The sequence below is a fragment of the Protomyctophum bolini genome (assembly GCF_963924005.1).
Source record: "Protomyctophum bolini genome assembly, chromosome: 13".
Taxonomy (NCBI): Eukaryota; Metazoa; Chordata; class Actinopteri; order Myctophiformes; family Myctophidae; genus Protomyctophum; species Protomyctophum bolini.
In genome coordinates this window covers 39,898,328-39,911,011 of record NC_137874.1, presented here as the reverse complement: position 1 = coordinate 39,911,011, position 12,684 = coordinate 39,898,328, and the positions used below count along the sequence as shown (strand labels likewise).

Below are 12,684 nucleotides of genomic sequence, written 5' to 3'. Positions count from 1 at the left end.
AAGAAATGAAACGTCTTAATGGAATTAATAACATAATTAATCTCTCTTTAAAAGCTGCACTTATTATATGCGATTGTCCTCTTGCACCTCCCCGGATTTGAGTGCTTTGAGACTTTATTTTGTGTTTTTTTTTAACTTTTTATTAATTATTTTACCATTGAGCTACACTTTCTCTATACTTCAGTCTTCTTGCTCAGGTGGAGAAATTTAATCTTCTCGACCATCACCTCAGAATCTGTGTCAGATCTGTGTGTCTAGGTGAGAGGTGACGTTTTGACACAATCTTAATAATGTCTCAAGAGCAGGGAGACAATATTATACTGTACAACAAACACCACAAATTATATAATAATTATATTGCATTAAGGTAGTCTAACCCTTTCAAGGAATAGAGGTCGCGGCACACAGCTCATATAAGACACGGCACGCAAAGTTTCAACATGTTCATCTTATTTTTGTTCTCGTTCAGCACTTTGGTTCGACCTTGGTTGGTCGTCGGAAATGTGCTATTTTAAAAAAGAGAGAAAACGTTGATTTGATTCTTCAGGGGGTATTTGGTACCATAATAGATTTGGACACACTGACATTTTATTCATTAACCCATTCTGAACGGGAACCCCTTTTGGGGTTAGCATCATGTTATGCTTTAGCTATTTAAAAATAGCAGACCTACAAGCTCATAGCGCGGCACCGGGTGGCGCGCTACGAGCTTGTAGGTCTGCTATTTTTGAAAAATCGAAGAACGACTGACATTTTTTAGAATCTGATCTCAGGTCAGAATGGGTTCATCAGACCAGTGTGTGTGTCCAGTGGAAACCTCATATGAATCTGATCTCAGGTCAGAATGGGTTAAAAGAACGTTATACATTGTGCCACTCTCACTCACCCCACGACGTAGACTTGAATTCATGGATAGATTCTTTCGGCTTTTGTCGCATTCCTAAGCCAATAATTCGATGTCCAGCAGCAGTGGTTCCCTATGGAGACACGGAGAGCCTCCTTTGTTTCCCTATGGGGACACAAGAGAGAGTCTCCTCAAATTATTGGCTTCGGGAATAATATGTTTATATAAAACAAAACAAAAAACATATCCATGAATTCAAGTGAGAAAAGAGTTAACAATCCCCTTTAATCCATTCTGGACTGGAGAACCCCTGTTGGTGTTTTTTAAGCATTATGTTTTACTTTAGCTATTGAAAAATAGCAGATCTACAAGCTCATAGCACGCCACCGAGTGGCGCGCTATGAGCTTGTAGATCTGCTATTTTTTGAAAAGTCGTGAAAATGTGGCGCAAATCTTTGAATATATATTTCAGAGCGAACATTTTTGAACTAAAATATTTGCTTCTCGGGGGTCCCTGGAACAACATATTTTCAGATGGGGGTCCGCGGCCAAAAACAGATAATTCTGGGGGTCCTTGACATGAAATATGGAGAACCACTGACATAGAAACATGGGTTTTTTTCAGAAAAATGTTAGGATTTTTAGAAGCCCTTTTTTTTAATCGACTGGGTTAATAACAAATTAACATTTAGGGGGTATAGTTGGGGGACTTTCCAGTACCTTCTGTGTGTGTATTTATATCGGTGCAAGGCTGCTATGAAGTACAGTTTATCTATATCGTATTATTAGCTCATTACAATATTATTTATGAGCCATCTATTATTGTCACGCTGACCCCATGCAGTGCAGCCACATGGGTCATATTTTTACATTTGATGTTTCTTTTTTGTAAATTAATGTGTGACTTTGTCCTATAATAATAATAAATGCATTTACCTTAACCTAATAATATACAGTGTCAGACAAAAATAATTGCCACTCTAGAAGCTCAAAATGTGTCGCAGGTTTTGAACTTGTAGATCTGCTCTTTTGGGGTACTTTTTTGTTAATTTGAATTCTGAGCAGTAACAGGTTTTTGGACATGTGAGATATTTCCACCCGACAGCAGCCATATTATTATTATTATTATCGTCTCTGTCGGGCCTGAAACTGTTAAAAGCAGATCTACAAGCTCAGAAACGCTTTTTCGAGCTCGCGGATCCGATACTTTTGATGCTTTTAATGCGACGTTGTAGTATGATCAAGTATACTAGTATAGCATTAATTAACGTCAAAACACAACAATATTAACCCATTCTGAACGGGAACCCATTTTGGTGTTAGCATCATGTCATGCTTTAGCTATTGAAAAATAGCAGATCTACAAGCTCATAGCGCGCCACCGAGTGGCGCGCTACGAGCTTGTAGGTCTGCTATTTTTGAAAAATCGAAGAACGACTGACATTTTTAGAATCTGATCTCGGGTCAGAATAGGTTAATCAGACCAGTGTGTGTCCAGTGGAAACCTCGTATGAATCTGATCTCAGGTCAGAATGGGTTAAATTATGGACATTATTCTGTCAGAACAGCGGACCGTATGCATGTGTTGCAACCAGAAGCTGTTAAGTCTCATGGTTCTGCCGGTTTGGCTTTTCATGTAACCTGCTGGGTTCATCCCGTTTCTGACCGAGACTGACAGTTTTCTGAAAAACCCCATGTTTCTACAGTATGTGTCAGTCGTTCTCAGTCATTTTCATGTCAAGGACCCCCGACAATATATGTAATTGGCCGCCGAGCCCCCCATCTGAAAATAATAGCTCGCTCTGAAAGAATATATATCCAAACATTTGGGCCACATTTTTCACCATCTTTCAAAAATAGCAGACCCATCACTGTAAATCCCTGGAACATGTGACGCGTTTAAACCTAAACACCATGTGTGTAATAATAAAATGCCAAGTGTTTATTAATATTCATACAATACAGTAGAACACGAGTTCACTCAAACACCTCACGAAAACACCTAGTGTTCAAATTCTAAACACCTATATGACTGACTTTGATTGTAAAAACTAAACACGTTTATGTGTTTAAAAAGTGTTACTGGGATTAAACATGTTCTTCTGTTTATAATCTAAACACTGTGACACGTTTAAAAAGTGTTACAAATTATGTGTTTAAAACAGTTTATAACCTAAACGCTTGGGTTTAGTGTGATACAAGCTCATAGCGCGGCACTCGGTGCCACGCTATGAGCTTGTAGATCTGCTATTTTTCAATAGCTAAAGTAGGACATAATGCTTAAAACACCAAAAGGGGTTAATTCCCGCCCCAGGATGGGTTAAGTGTTCTGCATGTCAAACTCTCCTAATGAGCACTAGACTCTTGACCTGACGACTTGACCTGCGCGGCTGAGAGAGACGCATATTATCTCTCAGCTTGTCTCTTTAGTCGAAAACGTGCAGAATCCTAGGAGTACTTTTGGTACAACGTGCCAAAGAAAAGTGGGCATAATGTATGTATAACGGTTATCTGCTAGAACTCTTCACTATTCAAAATAAAATGCTCATTTGAAAAATACACTTTCAATCTCATACTGTAACATAACATGCACGGCCTTCGGTTAGCCCATTCTGAACGGGAACCCATCATGGTGTTAGCATCATGTTATGCTTTAGCTATTGAAAAATAGCAGATCTACAAGCTCATAGTGCGCCACCGAGTGGGGTGCCACGAGCTTGTAGGTCTGCTATTTTTGAAAAAATCAAAGAACGGCTGACATTTTTAGAATCTGATCTCAGGTCAGAATGGGTCAATCAGACCAGTGTGTGTCCAGTGGAAACCTCGTTATGAATCTGATCTCAGGTCAGAATGGGTTAGAAAAGAGAGAGAGAGGAGGAGAATAAAAGAAACCCCATATAGAATTATGTTGCAAGACACGTCCAAGAAACCCAGCCACAGCATTTCACAAGAGAGGTGAGAGTGAACGGAAAGACTCTGACTTCCCTGCTTTTATAACAATGCAATAAAAGATATCAGACGGGGTGTGTGTGTGTGTGTGTGTGTGTGTGTGTGTGTGTGTGTGTGTGTGTGTGTGTGTGTGTGTGTGTGTGTGTGTCAGATTGACTGTAAGAGCTTTATATATGTTCTACTAAGAGGCATACATATAGGCTATATATCAAACCACAATTAATCCATTTAGGACTGACGTCGAAAAAAGGCTTCTAAATCCTAAAACATTTCTGAAAAACCTGTTTCTATGTCAGTGGTTGCTCAACCTTTTTCATGTCAAGGACCCCCAGAATTATCTCTATATTGGGCCACGGACCCCCCATCTCAAAATATGTAGTTTCAGGGACCCCCCCCCCCCCCCCCTGAAGCAAATATTTTAGTAAAAAATGTTATCCCTGAAATATATATTCAATGATTTGCGCCACATTTTAACGACTTTGCTATTTTTCAATAGCTGAAGTAGAACAGAATGCTTAACCCATTCTGACCTGAGATCAGATTCATACGAGGTTTCCACTGGACACACACTGGTCTGATTAACCCATTCTGACCTGAGATCAGATTCTAAAAATGTCAGTCGTTCTTCGAATCTTTAAAAAATAGCAGACCTACAAGCTCGTATCGCGCCACTCGGTGGCGCGATATGAGCTTGTAGGTCTGCTATTTTTCAATAGGTAAAGCATAACATGATGCTAACACCAAAATGGGTGCCCGGTCAGAATGGGTTAAAACACCAAAATGGTTTAATAATGGTTCAATATGAACTGAGCAAAGTCAAAGGTAGTGTTACTAGTGTACAACCAACTAGGGCATTAAGCAACTAGTCCACTATTCAACTAGTCCACTATTCAACTAGTCCACTATTCAACTAGTCCACTATTCAACTAGTCCACTATTCAACTAGTCCACTATTCAACTAGTCCACTATTCAACTAGTCCACTATTCAACTAGTCCACTATTCAACTAGTCGACTAGTAAATCCACTAGTCTACCTTGTTGGTACTAGTCGACTAGTTGATAAGAAAATCGGGGGTTTCCACGATTTTGTAGGCCTCAAGATCAGGTAGATTATAGTTATAGTCACCAATGTACAAAGTTGTTAAATGTACAAATATATATATATATATTTTACATAATAGCTAGTTAAACAACTAGTACTATAGTAGTTGACTCGTAAACCAGGCAACTAGTAAGAATGACTAGAAGTGAATGCCCTGTATAACAACCAACCATGTAAATGTATAGCTGCTCTGGCCCATTAAACTACCATTCATTGTAATTATGTCAACAGTTTCCAGTAAGCAACACATGAGGCCCTTAATCTCAGCTCTAAGAGAACACAGCTCCGAACGCAGGAGATTCCACAGTGTGTGTGTGCCTCGTCGTCATTTGACTCATGACCGCAGCGTTGAAAACAGCAAGCTCATTCATACTGTAGAGATACCGTAGGTAGGAGAGATAATGTCTTACAGTATGGTCAGGGCAGCGCCACACACACACACACACACACACACACACACACACACACACACACACACGGCCTGTGGAACAAACTGTGTTCAGGGTTAGTCAGAGACAAGTTCCCTTGGAGACGGAGCCCATATAGTAAACAGTATTATTATTATAACAGCTGAATTGGAACTCCCGATACTCCGACGATAGGAATGCCTTGAACTTCTCCATTGTATGATAATAATAAGCCCGCATCGTGACGACCATGCTAGGGTTTTGGTTTAGCATACCGTAGCACTATTAGCAACATAACCAGAGCCCGCCGAATGCCATATAGATACTGTGCAGAATGTTCTAGTCAATTTGAAAAAAAGAACGAAAGACTTTGATTTAAAGTTTCTATTTCAAGTTAATGTTTATAAGGAAATAGCCTAATCTACAAGCTCACACCTGTAAAGCCGTGCCCAAGCCAGGAATGCCTGGCTGGATGTGGTGTTTTGGCACACGTTGGCTGACTGTATACTTTGCCAAATTCCAATGTCGTAAAAAAGAATATGAAAGAATCAAAGTCTAATCATGGCTTATATCGGCCAAACGGATATCAATCTGACTCTAAAGCCAAACCACACCAAAGGGTCGGGTTGGGACAAAGTGTTTTTTGAAGGTTACATTGTTGTAGTTTACCTTAAAAGAACGTTTTGTCCCAACCACACCCTTTGGTGTGGTTTGGTTTTAAACATACTGGTAACAATTAAATACTCAAAGGGCCAATGGTATTATACCAGCATTATATCACGTCTACGGACATCCAAAGCACCCCCACAAACACCTGTAATGTTAACCGATTCCACTAGAGGACCCCGCCCTTAATTGGCCCACCAGGAAGTGATGCAATCCTTGCTCTGTAGTCACATGGGGCTCACAACACAACGGATGGCGGCGCCACAACGGATTACCGGCGCCATCTTGGATTAAAGTTTTGTAATCTCCTATAAACATCCTGGTTTGTCCCGTTTTGAGCAGAGGAAAAGACTAATAAGCGCGTGCACACGGCCGCGTGCACGCACGCATGTAGGGTGTCTAACATGTGACTAAAAAAAAATATATATATTATATATATTGCTTTTTTTAATTACTGGATTAAATTACATTAATGCACCACTGCTACTGTAAATCACAGCATAAATATACAGACTCAGTAAGTTACCATTATTACTGTACATCAACACGTGGAAGCAGAAGAGAAAGGCTAACATTTGACATTATGATGATGATGATGTTGATGATTACATTTCATCATTTCAAACGTTCCCTCTCGTGTACGCACACACAAAGAAAGGCACGCACGCAGGCACACACACACACACACACACACACACACACACACACACACACACACACACACACACACACACACACACACACACACACACAGGTGGTGCAGCCAGCAGCCATGCTGCAACAGGCAATTTGAATGAAATGCTGGACATTCAAATCATGTGGAGAAACACGACCTGCTGTATAAGTTAAACTTTTTGCATTCTCATAAGCATGTTGTTGTAAATCAGTGTTTGAACAGCTCAATCCAACCCCCTCACATCTCCCATATTGTCTATGACTGTCTGTTGGAAGCCTCTGTGTCCCAAACTGTTACTTTTCAAAGAAAAGAGTAGCAGAAGGAAAAGGTCAAGATGCAGCTAGTCCAGCTTGCATACTTTTGATGCTTTTGCGTGACACTGTAGTTCATTGATTAACCCATTTAGGCCTGACCTCCACATTTTAAAAGATTTCTTCTAAATCCTTCTAAGTCTTCTGAAATAAATATTTGTCACGATTTCTTTAAAAAATAGCAGACCTACAAGCTCGTAGCGCGCCACTCGGTGGCGCTCTATGAGCTTGTAGATCTGCTGTTTTTCATTAGCTAAATTATTATAACATAATGTTTAAAACACCAAAAGGGGTTCCCGCCCCAAAATGTGTTTAGAAAAAAATGCCACATCGGCATCGGTATACCGATCTCAAAGTAATCCCGATTGTTTTCACCGATATTGGTGACGCAATAACAAAGTGACCTTCGATCGGCTTTGTACAGTATGGGGCGTGTGGCTTTGTACAGTATGTGGCTGCTAGTAGGAAGCTATAGCTACGATATCCACAGGGAAAAAACTACATGCAGGCATCAAGCATACATTTTATACAAATAACACTTCTGCAGCATTTCATTTAATACAATGTTATGTGTCTAAGTATAAAAATCTACCGCAAGGGTTTAGCGTAATCACATTCAACCGGGCGTCCCTGTTTTCAAAAACTATCTACTGTACAAGCTCACGATTGTGAGCTTGTATATATACAATTTCTATAACGTTACAGTATAGCGAAAATAGATCCATTTCGCTGTATAACTGTATGTTATACAAATTAGCAGTGTTTTTTTTTTTTAAGTCCCAAAATGATATAGCTTAAAGACTTGACACTTTCCCCCCATTTCTATACTGTATATCAAACGACACAAGCTTTTAATTTCCTTCGTGACTGATTTATTTAATTTCAATCGAGAACGGCCTATAATAGAGAAGAATGGCAGAGCGGAAAGGCTGGTGAAGCGTCACATCCTCTGCAGCGCTCTGTGTGGATCTGCTCGGCTGGATATTGTGGACGGAGAAGTATGAATGAAATGAAGGCTTTAAGAGTGTGTGATGAATCAGAGTTCATATGAAGTGTTTTAGGATGTCAACAACGTCACGTCCATTTCCCTTTTTGCTACACCTCAAACAAGCCCTGTGACAGATTTACAACCGTCATTTTCTTTATATTTACGGTTAAAGTTGTATAAAGGCTGCCCCCTTCTCTCTGGAACTCACTCCCAACTCACATCAGAGCTGCCCCCCCACCCTCGAAATGTTAAAAAGCACACTCAACCCACCTTTTCAAACTGGCTTTCCCTACATAACCCCCCACACCCCCTTCTTGTTTGTCCCTCTTTTGATTTTGATTTCTAGTTTTTAACCTTTTTAAACCTTTTTAAATAGTTTTCTAATAAATATGTCTGTACCTCTTTCTGTAAAGCGACTTCGGGTACCCAGAAAAGCGCTATATAAATCGTATATATTATTATTATTATTATTATTATTAACACACTACTACTACACAAGGGACTACTTTTGAAATGTACATACATCCAACAAAATCCAACTATCCGTTTACTTTTTCATATCGTCTCCAAAACTGTAACTTTTCAGGTTTAAAATTCAGAAGCGGCGGAAGTAGGGCGTTCGTTTATGAGAAAGAAAGAAAAGAAAGAAAAGGTTTAAATGTGGCTTCTGCCTCGACACCTTTTGGAGTCTTGAAAAGGTGACCGTCCGTGCTGCCAGCCAGCCAGGCAGCCAGGCTTACAGTCGCACCATGGGATTTCACAGCGATTTCATCATGAGTGCACAACGCTTCTGCGGTACTTATGTGTAATATTGGTCTCATATATATATACAGTGTGTAAACTGTAAACGTCTGGCTTTTGAACAATGGAGCCATATTTGCATGCAGTGCACTGGAAGAGCCTCTCCCTATACTGTTACGTACATATGACATTTTAACCCATTCTGGGCGGGAACCCCTTTTAGGTGTTTTAACCATTATTTTTTTAACTTTATAGCTATTGGAAAATAGAAGATCTACAAGCACTGTGTGCCGCGCTACGAGCTTGTAGATCTGCTATTTTTGAAAATTTGTGAAAATGTGGTGCAAATCTTTATATACCGGTATATTCTTTCAGAGCGAACGTTTTAGCTCAAATCTTTGCTTCGGGGGGGGGGGGGGGGGGGGGGCGACATATTTTCAGATGGGGGGGTCCATATATTTTTGGGGGATCCTTGACATGAAAATGTTTGAAAACGACTGGCATAGAAAAATAGGGTTCTTCAGAAAACTGTCAGGATTTAGAAGGTCTTAGTAGAATTATCCTCAGGTCTGAAGAGGTTAATGTATTTAATGGTATATTAATGCCATACAGTTACAGTATGTCGTATAATAATATGCTGGTGTTTGTTTGTTTGCTCCGACCTTGGGTTGAGTTTTTACAGGCTGGATCTGTTTCCCCTCCTTACATCACGCTGTCCAAAACCTCTTAACTCCATATTGACCTGACGCTGTCCAGGCACAAACCTCTTAACTCCATATTGACCTGACGCTGTCCAGGCACAAACCTCTTAACTCCATATTGACCTGACGCTGTCCAGGCACAGACCTCTTAACTCCATATTGACCTGACGCTCTCCAGGCACAAACCTCTTAACTCCATATTGACCTGACGCTGTCCAGGCACAAACCTCTTAACTCCATATTGATCTGACGCTGTCCAGGCTGAAACCTCTTAACTCCATATTGACCTGACGCTGTCCAGGCACAAACCTCTTAACTCCATATTGACCTGACGCTGTCCAGGCACAAACCTCCTAACTCCATATTGACCTGACGCTGTCCAGGCACAAACCTCTTAACTCCATATTGACCTGACGCTGTCCAGGCTGAAACCTCTTAACTCCATATTGACCTGACTCTGTCCAGGCACAGACCTCTTAACTCCATATTGACCTGACGCTGTCCAGGCACAAACATCTTAACTCCATATTGACCTGACGCTGTCCAGGCACAGACCTCTTAACTCCATATTGACCTGACGCTGTCCAGGCACAAACCTCTTAACTCCATATTGACCTGACGCTGTCCAGGCACAAACCTCTTAACTCCATATTGACCTGACGCTGTCCATGGGCACAAACCTCTTAACTCCATATTGACCTGACGCTGTCCAGGCACAAACCTCTTAACTCCATATTGACCTGACGCTGTCCATGGGCACAAACCTCTTAACTCCATATTGACCTGACGCTGTCCAGGCACAAACCTCTTAACTCCATATTGACCTGACGCTGTCCAGGCACAAACCTCTTAACTCCATATTGACCTGACGCTGTCCAGGCAAAAACCTCTTAACTCCATATTGACCTGACGCTGTCCAGGCACAAACCTCTTAACTCCATATTGACCTGACGCTGTCCAGGCACAAACCTCTTAACTCCATAATGACCTGACGCTGTCCAGGCACAAACCTCTTAACTCCATATTGACCTGACGCTGTCCAGGCACAAACCTCTTAACTCCATATTGACCTGACGCTGTCCAGGCACAAACCTCCTAACTCCATATTGACCTGACGCTGTCCAGGAACAAACCGCTTAACTCCATATTGACCTGACGCTGTCCAGGCACAAACCTCCTAACTCCATATTGACCTGACGCTGTCCAGGCACAAACCTCTTAACTCCATATTGACTTGAGGACCATTCTACAAATACCTTCTAAATCCTGACAGTTTTCTGAAAAAAAAAAAACATGTTTCTATGTGTCAGTCGTTCTCAAACATTTTCATGTCAAGGAACCCCAAATATATATGAAATTGGCCGCTGACCCCCATTTGAAAATATGTTGACCCCCCACACACACACACACACACACACACACAGAAGCAAAGATTTGAGTTAAAAAACGTTCTCTCTGTAAGAATATATATTCAAACATTTGGGCCACATTTTCAAGTTTTTTTCAAAAATAGCAGATCTACAAGCTCATAGTATAGTGCGGCACCGAGTGCCGCACTATACTATGAGCTTGTAGATCTGCTATTTTTAAATAGCTAAAGCATAACCTAATGCTTATAAAACACCAAAAAGGGTCAATATTGTTTTTTTCCCCCCATAAATTAACGCCCCAACACAGCGTCACACAGAAGCATCAAACGACCTTGTGTCGATCTGATACTTTTTGGGAGAGAAAAAGTAACAGTTTTGGAGATATGAGGTTTCGGCCCACCGACAGAGACTATGTGGGAAATGTGAGGGGGTGGGGGTGGGGGGGTTGGAGTTAGCTGTTTTTCAAATAACTGATTTACAACATCATGTTTATTGTTGTTTATGAAGAATGCAAAAAAGTATAACATATACTGTAGGTATAGTGTGGTTTTTTTCTCTCCCCACCACCACATTTGAATGTCCAGTATTTCAAATTGCCTGTTGTCCTATCTTCACTAGCAGTGTGTGTGGGACTGTGGGGTGTGTGTGTGTGTGTGTGTGTGTGTGTGTGTGTGTGTGTGTGTGTGTGTGTGTGTGTGTGTGTGTGTGTGTGTGTGTGTGTGTGTGTGTGTGTGTCTGTCTCTGTGTGTGTGTGCACGCGGTGCACGCGCGCACACTGTTTTTGTTACATTCCAACTGGGGCCACTAATGCAACTCAACGATCTTGCTACATCTCTCCACATTTCTACATAAAAAGTTTGGCTGCCAACTTGTTCACACTACTACGAAGTACCAACCAGCATGCTTTAGTAAAAAAAACATCAGTGCTCTTAAGCCTCGACCGTCAAGGGTATAATATTCTGAAAACCGGTTTTTATGGTCGTCATCATAGTCGTCACTTCTTCAACCCATTTTGGTGTGGGTTGTGTTTTAAGCATTATGTATTTAACCCATTTAGGCCTAAGGCCGGTTCTAAAAACGCCTCTAAATCCTGACCTAAGGTTTCTGAAAAACTTTTAATCGTGAAAATGTGGCACAAATGTTTGAATATATATTATTTCAGAGCGAACGTTTTTAACTCAAATCTTTGCTTCTGGGTGGGGGTGGGGGGGGGGTCCCTGGAACAACATATTTTCAGATGGGGGTCTGCGGCCAAAAATACAGATAATTCTGGGTGTCCTTTAGACATTATCAAAGGTTGAGTACCGTGCACTGAAACATGAGAACATTTTTCAGAAAACTTTTAGGATTTATAAATCCTAAAAGTTTTCTGAAAAACCTCATGACATTTGTAGAATCGAAAAAAATATTGTTTTCTTTTTTCCGCCAATAAAAAAAACCCATGGTTTTTGACACGCACATAAAAACTATCATCTGGTGATTACAGACATGCTAGGGCTATATTTACAAGGATAACGGCAGATTCGGGTTAACCAACTTTCTTCAACCCAAACGCGTCCTGCATGTTCTGGTGCATGTCATTATAAATATAGACCAAACCTTTAAAATAAAATATGGCTTAAATAAAATGTCAAAAAATAAATAAAAACAGCAAAAAAATAGCCCAAAGCAGCATATACCCTCTATAAGCTTGTAGATCTGCTATTTGTGTGCCTTTCGTCGTATGTGGCTTATAACTGCTGCACTATGTAAACCTTTCCTCTTCTATCCCGGATTTGAACCCGTTCTTTTTTTCTTTTCTTTTACCACCGAGCTAATAGAGCCGGCCTGCTTGCTCAGGGGATAATAAAATGAATCCTGACCATCAGGTACAAATTCGTGTCGGATCCTAACAGTAAGACATGACCTTTGACACCATCTAAATGTCT

General features: G+C 40.8%; 1 protein-coding gene across 2 annotated transcripts in view; it reads right to left on the bottom strand.

Moving 5' to 3' along the window:
* zbtb20 (zinc finger and BTB domain containing 20) overlaps positions 1–12,684 on the bottom strand; it is a 480,443-nt gene that overhangs the window by 38,297 nt on the left and 429,462 nt on the right. The window contains exon 3 of one of the 2 annotated variants that reach the window (XM_080780624.1): positions 887–1,009. The exons of the other annotated variant lie outside the window; for it this stretch is intronic. The gene's annotated coding sequence lies outside the window, so the exon portion shown is untranslated. The remainder of the gene's footprint in view (positions 1–886; positions 1,010–12,684) is intronic. 2 annotated transcript variants of the gene reach the window in all.